We start from the raw sequence: 21,936 nt of genomic DNA, 5'->3' as shown, positions 1-21,936 counted from the left end.
ATCTTGAACATATGGGGGTCCAGGTCTCCATTCTCAGTCACTTTCTACCATGATCAATTGTAGATATGGAAACAGCCGAGTTGGTGGTGCGGTTTCATTTTCCTTCCCCACATAATGTCATTTGTACTAGCCGCTATACCACCTAACTGCTTTGGCTGTGAGCCTTGCCTGAGGGTGATGTTCAAGGGATTCCCTAGGTCTCTATTTTCTATCTTCTATGGAATAAGAATCTGGACTTCACTGCGAGGGGCCAACAGGTCACTACCTCAGGAGCGGCCTCAGTGTAGGTAACAGCTGGCCATGGGCCATCTAGAAGGGTACGGCAGCAGAACAGTCTGGGTTTAAGGACTGTATTACACACAGTAGCAGATTATAACAGATCCTTTTCGGGCGGTAGCCAAGGGCCCTGAGCATGGGCAACAGCAGATCAAAGGTTACCCAGTGGTTGTGCCCATATGGATGAGCAGTTCGCTGGTGAGAACATGCTGCTGGCATAACCGGTGTCTGTTTATAGGACCATAAAAAGATAAGAAACCTATAAAAGCTAATTCTCGCCTCACTTCTAACCTACAAACATTAGAAGATGGGGTAGTTATAGATATATATTACATGATGGCAGAATCAGACTACACAGGGTTTGTTTGTTGTCTGTTACCATGGAAACACATAAGACAGACACTTCATCATAAAGATAACTCATGTGCATTTGCCCTATTCTGCCATATGGAGATTATAGAACATGGTTACCCCGCTTGTAAACTCCATCTATGAACCAGAAGGGACTGTGGCTTCCACCCCTTCCTGTATAGTGACTAATTACCTCCACACCAGCCATGTCACCTGCAAAGCCTGATCATAAATCACCCTAAAGACGGGTAGATCAACCTTGACGGTGACAATTAGTATGAAATAGCCTTACTAGAATCTCTAATGCCCAGGAGATGGTTGAAGTAGCATTGCCAAAGGCGACCTACCAGCAGCAACTTGATATATATATTTATAAATGGATCTGGCTGACATTTTGTTGGAGCTCGGAGAACACAAGAGACGTAAAGAGAAGGAATAACAATTTCCCCTGAAGCTAAGATATACATTTTTCACTCAATTAGCACTCGTCTAAATTGTCCTCCTCCGAGACATGGGAATATATTAATATTTAGATAAGTGCTTTAAAATTAATGGATGCAGTTATATATGGCACGGCGACGTCCCTGGACTGTTATCGTAGGGTCGGGGCTCTGCTGACAAATGATATGGCAGCTGTAATTATGTTATGTGTTTTTCCTGTAGTCCGTCTCATTATACCATGAATGGGGAAGGTAGAGGGTCTACAGATCAGTGAGCTCCTCCACTATTCTTCTGGAGCTATTAAAGTGGATGATCTTGGACGTGCAACCATTATGATGACAGACAGGGCCAGTCCCAATGCCCCCATAACATGACTATTCCCCCATCCCCAATACAATAGAGCCCACCCCATAACATGTCCTCTTAATAGATGCAACCATATTGGCCCCACAATATAAACTTATATATAGTGTCCCACAACGGAGACAACTTTAACTACTCATAATGTCAAGCATCCATCACAGTGCAAACACATGAACCCCCATGACAGTACCCAGCACAATAACCTATACTGTTAACTATAGAGACCCTAAAATAATGCAGTTACAGGGCCCCCATAACAAAGCCATCCAATACAATATAATTATAATATCAACTGCTGAGACCATATGATGGTGCAAATTCCCTATAATACTGCACCTACACTGCCCCCATAACAGAGCCAACCACATGTCAACCATCGTGTATTCACAGAGCCCCCCTCTTCCCATAACGGAGCAATTACAGAGACCCCATAACAGGACCACACAATACACCATAATCATAGCGTCAACCATAGTGTATACACAGAGACCCTATTATAATGCCAATTCCCCATAACAGAACTAACCACAATGATTCATAATATCAATGGCAGCGACTGATACAATCCCTCATACAGTTCTTGCTGCCTCCACGCTCCCAAACACCTTCCCCTACGTCTCGCTCTCTCTCTTTGGCCTCTCTCCTCCCTTGAGGAACATGGTAACCTGCTCTTTTATAGGGTCAGTGACCTTATTAGGATACCGCCACATCATACGCCAAGGTTACGGACCTCAGGGTATTGCTCTCTTCCATTACTCCTCATTCCTGTAATAAGGAAACCATTTCCCAGAATCCTCCACTTCTCATTTCCTGACTAAAATGAGATCTATCCTTGTAAGACAATCCACAATAGCCGATATATATGACAGGACGGGCCCAGAGAGTTGTGTTCTCCACACACCAGGCCTGACGGCCTACAGGTCAAGTGTCTATTAACCTGGGATCACAGGGACTCTGGGATGAAACGCCGTCCGCTGAGATTAATAGAGGGAGGATCAGAATTAGATTCGGCAGGGAGATTTGCAGCAGATATGGAGTTGATGAGGCGGCCATGACTGGCAATGATTAAAGGGACGTTATATAAAACATATCCGGCATTAGATAGGACCCACTCACAGGGGAATGTTACTGGAACTGTCCAATAAAGAAGGTAGAAAATAGGATAGTTTAGCTTGGCCACATTTACTCAGTAGATGCTGAGCTGCAATACAGTCTATAGACAGCAGGACTTTTGTTCTCACCCAGATAATCCCTTTATCAGTTATATTCCTCTAGTGCGTGCAATAATGTATGCCCACAATAGTGTATGAGAAGGTGCATGCCCACAATAGTGTATGAGAAGGTGCATGCCCACAATAGTGTATGAGAAGGTGCATGCCCACAATAGTGTATGAGAAGGTGCATGCCCACAATAGTGTATGAGAAGATGCATGCCCAAAATAGTGTATGAGAAGGTGCATGCCCACAATAGTGTATGAGAAGGTGCATGCCCACAATAGTGTATGATTAGGTGCATGCCCACAATAGTGTATGAGAAGGTGCATGCCCACAATAGTGTATGAGAAGGTGCATGCCCACCATAGTCTATGAGAAGGTGCATGCCCACAATAGTGTATGAGAAGATGCATGCCCAAAATAGTGTATGAGAAGGTGCATGCCCACAATAGTGTATGAGAAGGTGCATGCCCACAATAGTGTATGATTAGGTGCATGCCCACAATAGTGTATGAGAAGGTGCATGCCCACAATAGTGTATGAGAAGGTGCATGCCCACCATAGTCTATGAGAAGGTGCATGCTCACCATAGTGTATGAGAAGGTGCATGCCCACAATAGTGTATGAGAAGGTGCATGCCCACCATAGTGTATGAGAAGGTGCATGCCCACAATAGTGTATGAGAAGGTGCATGCCCACAATAGTGTATGAGAAGGTGCATGCCCACAATAGTGTATGAGAAGGTGCATGCCCACCATAGTGTATTAAAAGGTGTATGCAATGATGTAGTGTATGAGAAGGCACATGCCCACCAGAGTGTATGAGAAGGTGCATGCCCACCAGAGTGTATGAGAAGGTGCATGCCCACCAGAGTGTATGAGAAGGTGCATGCCCACAATAGTGTATGAGAAGGTGCATGCCCACCAGAGTGTATGAGAAGGTGCATGCCCACCAGAGTGTATGAGAAGGTGTATGCAATGATGTAGTGTATGAGAAGGCACATGCCCACCAGAGTGTATGAGAAGGTGCATGTCCACAATAGTGTATGAGAAGGTGTATGCCCACAACAGTATATGAGAAAGTGCATGCCCACCATAGTGTATGAGAAAGTGCATGCCCACCATAGTGTATGAGAAGGTTCCTTCCCCCCATAGTGTATGAGAAGGTGCATGCCCACAATAGTGTATGAGAAGGTGCATACCCACCATAGTGTATGAGAAGGTGCATGCCCACAATAGTGTATGAGAAGGCGCATGCCCACAATAGTGTATGAGAAGGTACATGCCCACAATAGTGTATGAGGAGGTGTATGCCCACCATAGTGTATGAGGTGTATGCCCACCATAGTGTATGAGAAGGTGTATGCCCACAATAGTGTATGAGAAGGTGTATGCTCACCATAGTGTATGAGAAGGTGCATGCCGACCATAGTGTATGAGGAGGTGCATGCCCACCATAGTGTATGAGAAGGTGCATGCCCACCATAGTGTATGAGAAGGTGCATGCCCACCATAGTGTATGAGAAGGTGCATGCCCACCACAGTGTATGAGAGTGCATGCCCACCATAGTGTATGAGAAGGTGCATGCCCACCACAGTGTATGAGAGTGCATGCCCACCATAGTGTATGAGAAGGTGCATGCCCACCATAGTGTATGAGAAGGTGCATGCCCACAATAGTGTATGAGAAGGTGCATGCCCACAATAGTGTATGAGAAGGTGCATGCCCACCATAGTGTATGAGAAGGTGCATGCCCACCATAGTGTATAAGAAGGTGCATGCCCACCATAGTGTATGAGAAGGTGCATGCCCACAATAATGTATGAGAACGTGCATGCCCACAATAGTGTATGAGAAGGCGCATGCCCACCATAGTGTATGAGAACTTGCATGCTCACCATAGTGTATGAGAAGGTACATGCCCACCATAGTGTATGAGAAGGTGCATGCCCACCATAGTGTATAAGAAGGTGCATGCCCACCATAGTGTATGAGAAGGTGCCTGCCCACCATAGTGTATGAGAAGGTGCCTGCCCACCATAGTGTATGAGAAGGTGCATGCCCACCATAGTGTATGAGAAGGTGCATGCCCATCATAGTGTATGAGAAGATGCCTGCCCACCACAGTGTATGAGAGTGCATGCCCACCATAGTGTATGAGAAGGTGCATGCCCACCATAGTGTATGAGAAGGTGCACGCCCACCACAGTGTATGAGAAGGTGTATGCCCACAATATTGTATGAGAAGGTGCATGCCCACCATAGTGTATAAGAAGGTGCATGCCCACAATAGTGTATGAGAAGATGCATGCTCATTTATTTCTGAAATTCGGCTGCTGCACTTATGTCCGAAGTTTATTTTACCCCATGGGGATAATCTAGGGGTTGGGGTACAAATCCTTAATCCCAGCAATCGTCCTATAAAAAGCCCCTGATGGCAGAGCTGTATGTAATCCATGTATTGACCAGGCGTCTATGAGCCGATAAGTCTGCGCTCTGCCTCTCTCCCTACGTTCACCTTCGCTCGTCCTTGAGACTGCTGCAGACTTCTGCTTTGCTCTGGTGAAACTCGACACATATTTCTTAGCCGGAGCTGCAGAATGTATTCTGAAGCAGATAGGGAGTGCGGAGATAAGACTACAACTGTGCTTTTATGTCACAGAGCACTGCAGCGCTAATAGTCTATTCACACATTTCAAGGGATGGAGATGAGGCTGAGAACAAGTGGAAGATTCAAGACTATTTCATGTTTCAAGTCAGATAGAGTTTTGCTTATAAGCTCAACAATTTAAAGGGATGCACATACTTTGATTTAACCTCTTAAAGGGGCTGCTTTCATTCTTTGGTAGGCAATAAGCTAATTCCAGGGTATCCTGTTGGGATCACCAGCGATCAGCAGTGATGGGAATGTTTGATTACCCTGCAGCGCCACCACAGGAGAAACAGAGCATTACACAGTTGAAAATAAACTTGGGTTGTGTGATGACTTCATATGTCGGCTCAGGGCCGGTGTCAGCACAGGGCTTACCCAAACAAGCGGGGCCCCATCGCTCCATCGCCTCTAGGGGCCAGACAGGCCCAGTGTTCTAATGTTCATCCCACTCACTGTAGTGCAGGGGGCTGAACATCAGAAGACAGAGAAAAAACAGGACCTGCCAGCCTCCTGCAGAGTATGAAGGACCTGATCACATGATCGGAAGGTCCTTAACCTAATTACAGTGTGGAAATATGGGCATAGAGGAAAAGGGACAAGACTGAGCTGTAAGTTGCGTGTGTCAGTCAGTCGGTGTCAGTCAGTAAGTGTCTGTGTCAGTCAATGTAATTAATGTGCATGTCAGTATCTGTGTCAGTAAGGTGTGTTTGTCTATGTTAGTGGTGTCTCAAGTGATTGTGCATAGTATGTGGATGATGGGTGCTTAGTGGACGGATGAGGCTCTGTTGGCCAAGGGCCCGGAAAAACCTGGAGCCGGCCCTCTGCCAGCTCTTTATAGCACTCTATAATTATAATGCTTTATAATTCTCTATGCTCCAATATGGTGTTTGGGGCTTATTTTTTCAGTTTGAGGGCAGGTTCAGACTACGGAGTTTTCGCGGATAAACTCCGCGGAATTCCGCCGCCTGTACACGCTCACGGACGCGCGCCTTTCTGCCGGCTCCATAGACACCATTCTATGGGCCGGCTGATTCCGCATTCCGCCGAAAGAATTGACGTGACAATTCTTTGGGCGGAATGCGGAATCAGCCGGCCCATAGAATGGTGTCTATGGAGCCGGCGGAAAGGCGCGCGGCCGTGAGGGCGTACATCCGGCGGAATTCCGCGGAGTTTATCCGCGAGAATTCCGTAGTGTGAACCCCCCCCATTACTATTTGTATTCCTGTAGTCATACCTTTCTTTGCTGCCAGTAGAGATATGGCTCCGGATTTTATGGGTTTAAGGCTCGGGAAGGTGTCATGTCTCATCATGTCACGTCATGTACTGTCCCCATAAAAAACCTTTCATGCTCTGGGCAGTTCCTGACATTGACAGAAGTGGCAGCAGAGAGCACTGTGTCAGACTGGAAAGGATACACCACTTCCTGCAGGACATGCAGCAGCTGATAAGTACTGGAAGACTGGAAATTTTTAAATAGAAGTAAATAATAAATCTGCATAACTTTCTTACACCATTTGATCTGAAAGAAAAAAAAAATATGCCAAAGTACCACTTAAACACTCTGTTAGGCTGTGACAGCCATGGTAGAGAACCTCAGAGAGTCTTAGAGAGTCACTCTCACTCTGCCAGACATAGTCAACCATCATCTTACATTGTTATCTTTCATTTATATGGCCACAGCTTCCCCAAGAAGAATGGCCTTAAAGGGGTACCCTAGTAATTTTTTTTCCTTTCAAATTAACTGGTGTCAGAAAGTTATATAGAATTGTAATTTACTTTTATTTAAAAATCTTAAGTCTTCCGGTACTTATCAGCTGCTGTATGTCCTGCAGGAAGTGGTGTATTCTTTCCAGTCTGATACAGGTGCTCTCTGCTGCCACCTCTGTCCATGTCAGGAACTGTCCAGAGCAGAATAGTTTTTCTATGGGGATTTGCTACTGCTCTGGACATTTACTGACATGGACAGAGGTGGCAGCAGAGAGCACTGTGCCAGACTGGAAAGGATGCACCACTTCCTGCAGGACATACAGCAGGTGATAAGTACTGGAAGACTGGAAATTTTTAAATAGAAATAAATTACAAATCTGTATAACTTTCTACCACCAGTTGGTTAAAAACTTTTTTTTTCCAGAGTACCCCTTTAAAGATGGAGCCTGCAGAGGGGAAAACTGGTAAAAATGCCATATACAAGTAAAATTACTTGTCTGTGGCAGGCATAATAGTAGAGACATGTAAGCGCATATGACTATAGCGTCAACCATAATATATCAGCCAGTCCAGGTAGGGTTAGGTAAGGTAAGAAAGACAATACCTATTTATTATGGAGCGAGCTGCGTCCTCTATAGATCCCACTTACGTGCCGTCTTCTATATAAAGAACGGAGCCATGATAGGACTGATACACTACTATAGGAATCCTATGCCACGTCTCTATGTACTAGCATCTCAGCTTCCTAAAAATCCCCAGCTGGTCATATACAAAGCCAGAATTGCCCCATTTTCCATGATGAAAAACTTCTTAGAATCCGTCTTTTCAATGGCAGTGTCAGAACAGGGGATTGAGCGATACCTCCCATGCTGTTCCCTTCTACTGCAAGACAAAGAGAGCCGAGATATTATTTCCAAATGGCGGCAGGTAGCAGGCATGTAGACCGGGAACATAAGCTCTTTTCTTTTCAGGTGGTACATGGAGACATAGCAATCCATCCGCACAGTCCTATATTATCAGTAGTATCTGACGGGATCAGATCACTTATGGGATTTTATCAATATTACGGCTCAGCCATGGACAATGGTATCTGCTTATTATACCTGGTAGGACGCCACTAAAGCAGACGTCATTAACCTCCACAAGTGTTCATGGTCATATAGATGTAGTAAGTGCGGTAGGATTGTACAGTGTGTACAGTCCTGGGAACATTTAATGCCCCTTTTTATAAGGAAAAAAAAAAAGAAACCTAGACAGAATACATTAAAGGGGCACGCCAGAGAAAAAAAGACTGATTTCACAAGGTATACAGAAAAGTCAAGTCTTCCAGTACTTATCAGCTGCTGTAAGTGGTGTATTCTCTCCAGTCTGACACAGGTGCTCTCTGCTGCCACCTCTGTCCATGTCAGAAACTGTTCAGAGCAGTAGAGGTTTTCTATGGGGATTTGCTGCTTCTCTGGACAGTTCCTAACATGGACAGAGGTGGCAGCAGAGAGCGCTGTGTCAGACTGGAAAGAATACAGCACTTCCTGCAGGACATACAGCAGCTAATAAGTACTGGAAGACTGGAGATTTTTTTAAACAGAAATCATATACGAATCTATATAACTTTCTGACACTTTTTTTTCCCCCTCTGGAGTACCCCTTTATTAAAGATATAGATAAAAGTCCCTTAAAGATTACATTAATAGATATCCTAACCGTGTTCATCCTTGGTGAATACCCTTCAAAGACGCCACTGTTCACCTATAACAATATACCACTCACACAACCATAACATCGTCTATATAACATTGCCAAATCATTCCTATGTGGACCTCATGTGCCTTCTTTGTTTCTTCTTTCTTATCTAGTGGTTGGTCTTACTTGTCTACTGGACTGTCATGTGACCAAGGGTGCAGAAAAGGGTCTTTCCGGAGGGTTTATGCATTCCTAGTCCATAGAGATGCATTATGCCCAAGAGGATATAAGAGCTGGAGACGCCATCACCTGGGGGAGCCCTATGGAACTTGACTGTTCTTAAACTATATCAACTCATTTAGATATTGTATGTGGATCTATCACTTAGAATCCACTGTAAAACAGTGGCTGCCTGTATATAGCTATAGGCTATGTTCACACTGTTACAACAGCCGTGATTTCTGCAGTACTTACGTAGTGCTGCAGCCAGCTGAGGAAATCCAGGCCGGAGTGTATACACATGTCAGTGAATAGCGTCCACAGAAAACCCTGTCAGTTCACACAATGGAGCGAGCGGCTCCGGCCGCATTCTTCATTGTGTGCTGTGGGAAGTTCTGATGCGGGCGCATCCGAACTCAGCGGCGCTAAAGATCATCTTAGATTATCTTTTCTGAGACTGACCGTTCCGTAACCCGGCCAGGTCACGGAACAGCCGGTCTCATTCTACGTGTGAACATAGCCATAGGCTGTATACATATTCTCCAAGACTCCCCAGGGCTGCATCCAACTTCTTCAAATGCCGAGAGATCATGCTTGGAGTGTGCTTGAAGTTCGCTTCTTTCTAGTTGTTACAAGTCTCATTCGCCTAGACACTTTGATTCTGAAAGAAAGGGGAATAGTTTGATATTATTGTAACCACTTGAGCCTATACCATATATTAAGGGGGTCCTGAAGGGAAAGGGTGCCAAATACTAAACTAATTTACACTTATGTGAATTTCAAGGCACCATAATGGGAACCAGGTTTGCCCATGATTGCCTACTTTATTCTTCAAAAGAAAGTTTGTAGTTCCCATGCAGTGACTAGTGCTGTCCTCATGGTGGCGCTGTCCAAGACCATTCTAGGCTGCCAATTTAGAGTCAATGTGTAATGGGGTCTCGGCATGGTTCTTATTACACATATTGTCACAGGCTGCCACCAATCTATAGTATAACACTGATAACAAATGTGTTAGAGATGGATTTGGAGACAAACATGTTCTGGATGCTAGTGTGGGAGTTAACCTATATAGATCTCTACGTGAAAGAGCCTCGAAATAGGGACAATTTGGAAGGATAAAAGGACGGGGAAATTGGTTCCAACTGAGGAACAGTTGGGAGGTATGGACGGCAGCCCGAGAGTGTTGCCAGCAGCAGATGTGAAAGTTGTCTTCCCCTGCCAGTATAGGCGATCACAAACTAGGCTATTCTTCACATCTTGCTTACCAAACTACCTTCAGCCATTTACGCTGAACTTTACAATATCCCATACTATCATTGTACAGGAAGCCGCATAAGGACGAGATATATGAAACTTATAGTTTCATGATAATTCAACATACTGTATAGTGATCTACCATAACTTTAAAAACACTGATGGGTGGAGTGAATAACATGGATGGTGGTAGGTATGTTAGGCAACAAATTAGAATCTCATTGACATTGGCAAGGATAACATGGTGATGGCTAGACGACTGGGCAAGAGCATCTTCAAAATGGTAAATCTGTTGGGGTGTCCTTAGTATATAGTGTTTACTACCAGCCAAAAGGGATCCAACTGGTGAACTACTGACAGAATTGATAGTGTATATGCAATAAGGGAAAACCTTATTCTGAAGGTGGCCAAAAACGAGGCTGATCCAACTGATAATGAGCGGCCAGAGCCAAATGTGATGCAGCCATGATGACATCCATCTGAAATGTGATTGGCCCGGCTTACACTCCTCATTTGGGATTTGCTATCCTCACAATTTCACAGTTTTCAAAGTTGTTTTTTTTCAGTAGCAAAGCCATTTTTCTATAATTCAACAAAAATTTTATCTGATCCCATTCCACAGAAGAAGGAGACGTAAGGCAAGAAGATGATGGAAGGCTTAGGTGCTGATCCACATCGGGAAGGAGAGCGGAGTCAGGAGAAGAATCGTGCAGACAATATAGTTAGAGAAGATTTAACAGACAACGCATTTCGAGGGGCCAATCTCTTCATCAGATCATTAGACCTGACCCCTGGAAAGGCGTTGTCTATTATAATAAATTTTCTCTAACTATAGTGTTGTCCCGATTCTTCATCTGACACCGCTCTCCTTCCTGATGCCGATCAGCCCCTAGGCCTTCCATCGTCTTCTTGCCTTTCTTCTTCTGTATCCCGCATAAGTTATCCGGACCTTGGAAGGGCTGCAAACGGCTTTACATTGATCCATGTGACTAGCGGTGCCGTGCTCAGAGCATGACCACTACAGGTAAGCATTTGTTTCTGATGCACCTTGTCAAGCTATATGTACCCCCAGGTGTATTTTTTTCTTTTAGTTCCTCCACATCCCAGGGGTATAGAGAAGGGTATAACTATACGGTCGCTCTACCATGTAAGGAGACAGCAGTATAATATGGTTCATAGTGGGGGGGGGGGTCTCTTAAAGATTTAGCATTTTGGCTTCACGCTTCATGTTTTGTCTCCAATAAAAAGAACACCAGATAGTATTCCGACCCGTTCTGTGGCTATAACTACCTTATTTCCACAATATAGCTACCAACTACTCCTGGAAGATCAGAACTGTATACCTCAGTGAGATGAAGCGTACAACTTCATGAAGGTTCAAGAACTCAGCGGAGAACACTAATACTGCCAGACGCAGCAGCTGATCCGGGAAATGAAAGAAATGCAGACAGAACGTTCCGGACATGAAGGATACTATGGAGCTGAACAATGCAATTAAGCACATCACTCACATCCCATGATCGTGTATGTTACAAGCCCGGTGTACATGGGCCCCGATTCTGCTCCTAATGCCATCTCTTCCTATCCTTCTTATCAAATACGTACCAGAGAATGTAAATATATAGCATGAAGGTGTTCGCTTTTTCAGAGCATGGCTCCTGTCTGAACAATTTGTCTATGGGAAAATCCTCCCTATCACAGTGAATATTATTCCAGCAGTATTGTTTCCTACCCATCGGGTATTGGCGAGAATCGGTAGAAATTAGCCGATTTGTGTAGCTAATAAGATGGGTCCTATCATGACTCCATGACTAGGGAGAGCTTGTTTATGCTATGGGAAAAGGACATGGTCTACCTACTGGCCAATCTCTCAGGATATGTGAATCTGTCATTGCTTTCATGCTGCCCGAACCACCATCATTTATAATAGCTTAGAAAAGCCTTTTTAGGAGTATTTGAGATTAGAAAAACATGCTTTTGCCTTTTTTCAACTGTAACCTTGTCTACAAGCCAAGGCAGGCACTAAAGCTCATCCCCAAGTGAATAGGGCTAAGCTGCAATTCCAGACACAACTCATAGACTACGGTGGCACTGTTTCTGGAAAGAATGCTCTTTTTTAGCTTAAAGGGGTTGTCCGGCGATAAAAATTATTCACAGAATAACACACATTACAAAGTTATACAACTTTGTAATGTATGTTATGTCTGTGAATGGCCCCCTTCCCCGTGTTTCCCCCCACCCACGCTAGACCCGGAAGTGTGGTGCACTATACTCACCGCATCTCGTGTCGTCCACGGTCTCCGATCGTCAGCAGTGACGTCTTCTTCGGGAGGCCAGCGGATCTTCCCGAGTGCCGGCCGCCCTCTGCAGCGTCATCCGAAGCTCAGCCGCGATTGGCTGAGCATAACTGTGCTTAGCCAATCGCGGCTGAGCGGCTGATGACGCGGCCACGTCATCAGCTGCTCAGCCGCGATTGGCTGAGCACAGTTATGCTCAGCCAATCGCGGCTGAGCTTCGGATGACGCTGCAGAGGGCGGCCGGCACTCGGGAATATCCGCTGGCCTCCCGAAGAAGACGTCACTGCTGAGGATCGGAGACCGTGGTCGGCACGTGACAGGTAATGTATAGCGCACCACACTTCCGGGTACACGGGTGGGGGTGGTGGGACACGGGGAAGGGGGCCATTCACAGACATAACATACATTACAAAGTTGTATAACTTTGTAATGTGTGTTATTCTGTGAATAATTTTTTATCGCCGGACAACCCCTTTAAATAATTTAAAAAATTGGGTTAGGGAGGGAGTTAGAAAGTTTGAATTATGTTTACAACCTTAATGCGGGAATTCACCTTCTGGCAAGACTTATGGAGCACTACATGGTCCCAACGCTTCACATGGCATGTACCATGTTGCCCTGTACTAGACCACAACTATAGTTTTCGGTGGCCATGACACTGGAGAAGTAACAAGTAGTGACCAATATGATAAAAGGAGTTTTTATAGAAAATATACCACATGGAATGGAATGTGGGTGGACAGACTGAAGGGTAGATGGGCAGATGTGAGCATAGTTGGACAGGCTGGAGGGTGATCCAAAAGGCTAGAGGGTGATTGGAAAGACTGGATAGTATTTGCTGAGATTGAAAGGTGGTCAGACAGACTGGAGGATAGTTGGAGAGACTGGAGGATGATCAGGAAGGCTGGAAGGTGGTCAGACAGACTGGAGGATAGTTGGAGAGACTGGAGGATGATCAGGGAGGCTGGAAGGTGGTCAGACAGACTGGAGGATAGTTGGAGAGACTGGAGGATGATCAGGGAGGCTGGAAGGTGGTCAGACAGACTGGAGGATAGTTGGAGAGACTGGAGGATGATCAGGGAGGCTGGAAGGTGGTTGGACAGACTGGAGGATAGTTGGAAAGACTGTTGGATGATCAGTGAGACTGGAAGGTGGTCAGACAGACTGTAGAATAGTTGAATAGACTGGAGGATAGTTGGAAATACTGGAGGATGATCAGTGAGACTGGAAGGTGGTCAGACAGACTGGAGGATAAATGGAAAGACTGGAGGATAGTTGGAAAGACTGTAGGATGATCAGTGAGACTGGAAGGTGGTCAGACAGAATGGAGGGTTGTCAGACAGATTGGAGGATAGACAAACTGGAGGGCAATCGGAAAGGTCAGAGAGTGATTGGAAGGACTAGCTTGGAGGGTGTTTGGACAAACTGGGGGTATTCTGACAGATTGAAGGATTACTTTAAGGGCCTATTACACGGGTCGTTTAGAGGAGCAAACGAGCATTCTCACAACGCTCGTTTGCTCCTCGTTCCCCGCTTGCTGCCGCCGCTATTCAGCGCGGCTGCAGCGAGCGGGTAAGTGCGGGAGGGGGCGGCGGGGAGCTGCGGGGGGGCTGCCCGGGTGATCGCTGATCGTCCGGGCAGCCCATAGGATATAGCAGCGTCTGCTGCCGGCGCTCCTATTCAACGGAGCGACGGCAGCAGATCGCTGCTATATCAGTCGCTTGTTTTTTAACATGTTGAAAAACAAGCAACTGCAACGATCAGCCGACATGAACGATGTCAGCTGATCGTTGCACTCTATTCCACGGGACGATTATCGTCCGTAGCGGCCGATATCGGCCGAATACGGACGATAATCGTTCCGTGGAATAGGGCCTTTACAGATGAGGTGGTCAGGCAGACTGGAAGATATTTGTAATACTAGAAGCTTATCAGGGAAACCGGAAGGTGCTGTACAGACTGGAGGGTAGATAGGCAGATTTGAGCATAGTTAAGCCCTTATTACACGGGGCGATGCAGAGGAGCAAACCAGCACCAACATGCCAACTACTGGTGACTAGCAAACTTGATGCACTGTTTGGTTTCAGAATGGTTCTTCGACATTTAAATCCTGGTGGCTGGAGAAGTTGAATGCCGCAATAGGGAGCCCTGGAAAACATGTTTTTCTGGCAGGCCTAGAGTGGCATCAGACTTCTCCAGCCGCTGAGAGTCAAATGTCGGAGAAAGTTTCCGAACCCGAACAGTTCAGCAAGTTCACTCAACACTACTGGTGACCACCAATACTGGCCTTATTGTGTGTATAGGAATTTATTAACATCGGTGAAAAAGGCTAAAGGCATGCAGAAGGCCGAGTATACGGCAGCGGGGGAGGAGGGACAAGGTATTTAAATTTTTGTTGAATTATAGAAAAATGGCTTCCCTACTGAAAAAAAGCTTTGAAAGCTATGAAATTGTGAGGATAGCAAATCCCAAATGAGATGTGTAAGCCGGGCCAATAACATTTCAGATGGATGTCATCATGGCTGCATCACATTTGGCTCTGGCCGCTCATTATCGGTTGGATCAGCCTCGTTTTTTGGCATATCTTTGGCCACCTTCAGAGGAGTATTATTATACTCTGGATCATTATAGAGACACAGCAGTTATTTTAGAGGAAAATGTTCAAAACCTGAGACTACCCTCAGGAATTGGAGACAGTAAATAGGTCAATGTAATAGATGTGCTACATCAAAGAATACACTTATTTCTGGGTCTAGGAATCGAGGCTTTCGACAATATAGTTTATATTTCAAAGGGATCTGCTAAATAAACAAAACACTCCCCATCTGTAATTGGAAGGTAACAATATCAAAGACTTTGTATAACCTGAGAACATAATCTCTAGTCCAGCTGCTAATGATGTTGAGAAGCTTTGTGTGGGCAGGTTGGAGGGGGGGACAAGTTAAGGGTGGTCAGACAGACTGGAGAGTGGATAGACAGACTAGAGGGTGGTCAGACAGACTGGAGAGCGGTAATACAGACTAGAGGGTGGTCAGACAGACTGGAAAGTGGTTAGACAGACTAGAGGGTGGTCAGACAAAATGGAGAGTGGTCAGACAGACTGGAGGGTGGTCAGACTAGAGGTTGATCAGACAGATTGGAGGGTGGTCAGAAAGAATGGAGGGTGGTCAGACAGAATGGAGGGTGGTTAGACAGACTGGAGGGTGGTCAGACTAGAGGTTGATCAGACAGAGTGGAGGGTGGTCAGAAAGAATGGAGGGTGGTCAGAAAGAGGGTGGTCAAACAGGCTAGAGGTTGATCAGACAGACTGAAGGGTGGTTAGACAGACTGGAGGGTGGTCAGACTAGAGGTTGATCAGACAGACTGAAGGGTGGTTAGACAGACTGGAGGGTGGTCAGACTAGAGGTTGATCAGACAGAGTGGAGGGTGGTCAGAAAGAATGGAGGGTGGTCAGAAAGAGGGTGGTCAAACAGGCTAGAGGTTGATCAGACAGACTGAAGGGTGGTTGGACAGACTGGAGGGTGCTCAGAGTAGAGGTTGATCAGACAGACTGAAGGGTGGTTGGACAGACTGAAGGGTGGTCAGAGTAGAGGTTGATCAGACAGACTGAAGGGTGGTTGGACAGACTGAAGGGTGGTCAAGCAGACTGATAGGTGATTAGACAGACTGGAGGGTGGTCAGACAGACTGGAGAAACTGGAAGGTCAGACGGTAACTCGAAGAACTGGATAGTAAAGAGGGTGTTTGGACAAGCTGGGGGGGTCAGATTGTAAGATTACTGGACAGACGGGTGGTCAGACAAACTGGAAGATTATTGGACAGACTGTAGCACATTTGGGAACAGACTGGAGGTAAGGGAAACTGGATTGTGGCCAGAAAGACTGGAGGGTAGATGGGCAGATTTGAGCATAGTTGAACAGGCTGGAGAGTGATCCAAAAGGCTAGAGAGTGATTGGAAAGACTGAATAGTATTTGTTGAGACTGGGAGGTGGTCGGACAAACTGGTCGAGGAGGCTAGAATGTGGTCAGACAGACTCAAGGATAGCTGAAAAGGTTGGAGGATGGTCAGCTCTCTTGACAAGCTGCAGATGTATGACTAGGTAGAGGGCATGAACTTCTTTTTTATTGTTGATATCATGTGAAATATTTATGAATTGTAAACCTCCATCTTGGTTTTAAATGCCTTTTGTCTTACTGTTTGAGTTTATGGATCTTGGAATTATGAAATGTTTTCATGAATAAAATATGAATTGGAGTAATAAATGTGTTTTGATGGTTTATCAGAGTCTGGTTTAGGTATTCTGGATACAGACATAAACTCAGCATAGCATATGTATAGGAGAGTAAAACCATGCAGAAAGAGGTCACATGCATGTCTACTGTGATAGCCTCGGTACATATAGCCTCGTGTCTGGGGGTCTACAGGGCAATGGTGGCCAGACCTTGCTGTTAGGCTGCCAGGGCTTTTCTCGCTGACTTGTACACATATGGGGGAGATTTATCAAACATGGTGTAAAGTGAAACTGGCTCAGTTGCCCCTAGCAACCAATCAGATCCCACCTTTCATTTTCCAAAAAGTCTGTGAGGAATGAAAGGTGGAATCTGATTGGTTGCTAGGGGCAACTGAGCCAGTTTCACTTTACACCATGTTTGATAAATCTCCCCCATAATACGGAGAGGTGTTTCAGTGTCCCTGTCACCTTCTCTTTTTTAGTGCAATGTTTATTGGAAACAAAGAGACGTATGTGTCTTCATGACCAGCGCCATTAGCTGGTGTGGTTCTCCAATATGACAAATGGTATCACCATCTTCCACAAGTCTAGTAGCTAATACTGAGGGACTTTCTAGGTCAGATGTGGCCACCTACGTGCACAATAACAGTGTTAAACCTAAAATAGCAATATACCACAATAAAGTGAGCCAATCCACTACACTTCCAAAAACAGAGGTATAACATGCAACAGCTATGGGGCCTATTGTCAAACGGGACCCGGCAACTGCTTCTCCTGCATTTGCCAGCAGAAGCCACTGCATATCTATTTTTACAACTCCAACTGGATTTTATAGGATTGTCTATGGATGGACTCTTTTATTTCCAATTAAAAACCCATACTCACTTGCCCTGATCCCTGACAGTGCTCACTTCCCCTTGCAGCCACTGTATACTCAGGCAATTAATCTGTGATCATTCAGTTCCTGTAGGTTCATAACGTCATGGGAAACAAAAAAGAAGCAAAGAGGACTGAGGACAAAGTGACGTCACAATTGTGGCAGCGGTGGGATAGGGACAGGTGAGTATGATTTATAGTGCTCACTTCCCCTTGCAGCCACTGTATACTCAGGCAATCAATCTGTGAGCATTCAGTTCCTGTAGGTTCATAATGTCATGGGAAACAAAAAAGAAGCACAGAGGACTGAGGACAAAGTGACGTCACAATTGTGGCAGCGGTGGGATAGGGGCAGGTGAGTATAGTTTATAGTGCTCACTTCCCCTTGCAGCCACTGTATACTCAGGCAATCAATCTGTGAGCATTCAGTTCCTGTAGGTTCATAATGTCATGGGAAACAAAAAAGAAGCACAGAGGACTGAGGACAAAGTGACGTCACAATTGTGGCAGCGGTGGGATAGGGGCAGGTGAGTATAGTTTATAGTGCTCACTTCCCCTTGCAGCCACTGTATACTCAGGCAATCAATCTGTGAGCATTCAGTTCCTGTAGGTTCATAATGTCATGGGAAACAAAAAAGAAGCACAGAGGACTGAGGACAAAGTGATGTCACAATTGTGGAAGCGGTGGGATAGGGGCAGGTGAGTATAGTTTATAGTGCTCACTTCCCCTTGCAGCCACTGTATACTCAGGCAATCAATCTGTGAGCATTCAGTTCCTGTAGGTTCATAATGTCATGGGAAACAAAAAAGAAGCACAGAGGACTGAGGACAAAGTGACGTCACAATTGTGGAAGCGGTGGGATAAGGGCAGGTGAGTATGGTTTATTTTTCAAAAATTGTCCCTCAACAACCCGTTTAATTCCAGCTGTGTAGATTCATACGCTGCTATCTCCCCCTAGAACTTATCTAACTACATGGTCGTGCAGAAGGAAATCATATAGATAGATTAAGAAATGATGGATAAAACTGTAAAGCCATCAGAGCTTGGGTCACCTCCTACGGGGCCACGTGATTTTATGCCTATGCAGCGTGTGTTCCTGTTCTTCTGCTTGCTTCAGCATACAGGCCATCCCAGGACACACGGCGACATTTCCATCTCCCTACACTGTGACCTAGCTTCCTAGGATGTACAATGATAAAGCCAGTAGTCGTCTGCTGCTCAGTCCCTCCCATATAATATTAAATTGACGGCGAGAGACAACTTCATCACGACACCGGCTTCATGACACTATAGGGACCTGTTGACTCCACTTTCACGTTTACTGTTACTCAGCTCCTATCCGTTCTGCCGATGTTCTCATTGAATTATATAGACAGTGCTCATCCCTTGATGACGGTCCCAGGGGAGAGCATTGTCTCTTCTCTCTATACCAGTCATTTATAACACAATTTTACTGCATATCTATGATCTAGCTGAGCTGTGCTTACTCTCTGCTATGGCCCCGGCCTCTCTCAGCGCCATTATCCATACTGCAATATGGACAATTCCTGGTAATAAGATGCACTGCTTTCATTACTCGTAGTGGATCGTTGTAATATACTGCTTATTACGCTAGAGTACTGTATGTACATTCAGGTCAAGGACTGTAATAATATAATCATAGTAATCACTTTAATAGGATCCTATACAGTAAAAAAAGCTCATATACCATGACAATACTGCCATGTGGCATGGCAACTGAAAGAGGCACCTGCAAAAGGTCACCTGATCGTCTGTGTGCAGGTCCTATTGCTGTTAAAGGACCTTCACAGACAAGTCACATGATCTCTACAGGAGCTTATGCCAGGTGGGTGGCTAATGGGTAGGTCTATAAAGTCTGTAGTAGTGTAAGAGCCCAGAAATCTGTATTCAGCTTTATTTTTGGGTGGGTCTGTATGTACAGTAATTAGGGGGTCAGGTCTGATGTCTCACACATCCCCTTGGCAGTTAACCCCATAGGCCATGGGTCCATGGGACCGCAGCGTCTATGGGGAATCCGGAGGGAGATCTGCTCCCTCCGACCCCCCCGGAGCCCTGTGAGCGATCTGCGATTAATTAAATTAATTAAATATAAATAAATAAATATACACATTCCCCATGCCCCTTTATCAATGATCCCCTATAAATGAGATACATATATTTGGTATAGCCGCGTCCGTAATGACCCCGTCTATTAACCAGTCACATTAATTATACCAAGTAAAGCCGCCAAAATAAATAAATAAATTAAAAAGTAACCAAAATTAATTTTTTTTGTTAATCCCGCCCCCTAAAAAATATAGTTAAAAGCTATCAAAACGTCACATGTTCCCAATAGGTGTACCACTAAAAACGTCAGCTTATGCCACAAAAAAAATCCCTCACATAACTCCATTGGCGAAAAAATAAAAATATTACTGCTCTTACAATATGCAAGACACAAACAGTTTTTATAGTATAAATGCCATAAACTGTAACAAAAGCTATATAAAATGGATATCGCTGCAATCGTACCGACCTGACAAATAACAATAACATGTCATATGTTTCATATATTAAACGGCGTACAAACAAATTGTGAAAAACAGCTGCTACATTGTGTTTTTTATTCGTACCACCTCATAAAAAATTTTATAAAAAATGATCAGGGTGTCACATGTCCCCCAGAATGGTACCGATGGAAACGTCAACTTGTCTTACACAAATATGTTGGCACCGCAAGGCCTCTGTGACATGGTATAATGGCTAAAAAAAAACTGAAATAAAAAAAGGCCCCAAAATTTCCCAGGTCTCTGTCATGTCTGCGGCCTGTGGTTGAGTCAGGTGAGGCAATGCGGCCACATATGGGGGGTTTCTAGAAACACTGGAATAAGGGGAATGAATAGTAAGTGGTATTTCTCAGTCAGTATTTGCTGTGTTAGAGAAAAAAATGGATTAAAATAAAATATATGCCAAAAAAATGAAATTTTCAAATTTCCCATCTAACTGTGACACACCTAAAGGGTTAATAAACTTATGAAATGTTACGTTGAATACTTTGAGGGGTCTTTACAGTGGAGAGATTTATGGGGGTAACTAACATTCAGGCCCCACAAATCCACTTCAGAACTGAACTGGTCCCTAATAAAATCAGAATTTAAAATTTTCATGAAAATTAGAAAAATCGCTACAAAATTTCGACGTCCTCTAACATCCTAAAATGTAAAAGGACGTTCACCAAATGACATCACCATAAAGTAGACATGTTGCAGGTGTTGCATCCATGTGGCATGACTATCTTTCTTAGGAGAGAATTTTGAATATAAAGAAATGTAAATTTTTCAAATTTTTGCGCAAATGTGTTCTTTACAAAAAAAAACTAGTGAGTGTATCAACCAAAGTATACCACTCATATAAAGAAGAATATGTCACGAAAAAACTATCTCAGAATAACTGCAATAGTTAAAAGCATCGCAGAGTTATTACTACATAAAGAGAGAGAGGTCAGATTTGCAAAATAGGCCCCGGGCATTAAGGGCAAAACAGGCTGAAGAGGCGAGGGGGTAAAAACATTTTTTCCCTTTTTTTTTTTACACACATTTTACGTCCCCCTGAAGACTTTTACATGCAATCATGAGATTGCATAAACTGATCATTGCTATGCCCGGCTGCTGACTGCAACCGGCCCCCACCTGCTATGAAGCACGCCCAGCTCCAGAGACTCATGACGTACAGTTACGTCTATGGTTGTCTGGTGACAGACATCCATGACGTAACTGGACGTCCAGGGTCGTCTAGGGGTTAAGGGGTTAAAATGTACATGTCATTATTCCTGTGTTTAGTTGGTTTTTTACAACCAGCACAAGTCAGAAAATCTGCCTTCAGGAGACTAGACCTGGATTTCTGGTAAGTACAGCTTTGTTTTTCAGCATGATAACAGCAAAAACAAAAATAATAATGAATGTAAATTGCAGACTTGCTTTATATCACATCTACTGTTGATTTAGATTTTGAAAGTTATAACGACAGGGACACTTTATATTTGGTGTGTATATTAGGGGTTCAGGTCTAGAGTCTGTATGTCAGGTTTGGGGTCTAAGGGATCAAGCTTGTACTTATTTAGGAGATCAGGCCTGGAGTCTATATTCATGTAGGGGCTCAGGTTAAAAAAATCTTTGTTTATTAAGGGGGTGAGGTCTGGTGTCTATGTACATAGGGGGTCAGGTCTAAGGTCAGTTTTTAGGGTCTGCTTAATGAGTCAGTTTTGGGGTCTATATTTATTTAAGGGGTCAGGTTGGAGTCTGCATTTATTAAGGTCCTGATTTAAGGAGTCAGGTCTGGGGTCTGTATGTATTTAGAGGGTCAGGTCTGGGGT

General features: G+C 44.6%; 1 protein-coding gene across 5 annotated transcripts in view; it reads right to left on the bottom strand.

Moving 5' to 3' along the window:
* ATP2B3 (ATPase plasma membrane Ca2+ transporting 3) overlaps positions 1–21,936 on the bottom strand; it is a 162,858-nt gene that overhangs the window by 80,571 nt on the left and 60,351 nt on the right. The window lies entirely within an intron of this gene.

Source organism: Dendropsophus ebraccatus, chromosome 10 (genome assembly GCF_027789765.1).
Source record: "Dendropsophus ebraccatus isolate aDenEbr1 chromosome 10, aDenEbr1.pat, whole genome shotgun sequence".
NCBI lineage: Eukaryota > Metazoa > Chordata > Amphibia > Anura > Hylidae > Dendropsophus > Dendropsophus ebraccatus.
Note: the sequence above shows the minus strand (reverse complement) of the source record. Positions and strands in the feature narration are given on the sequence as shown.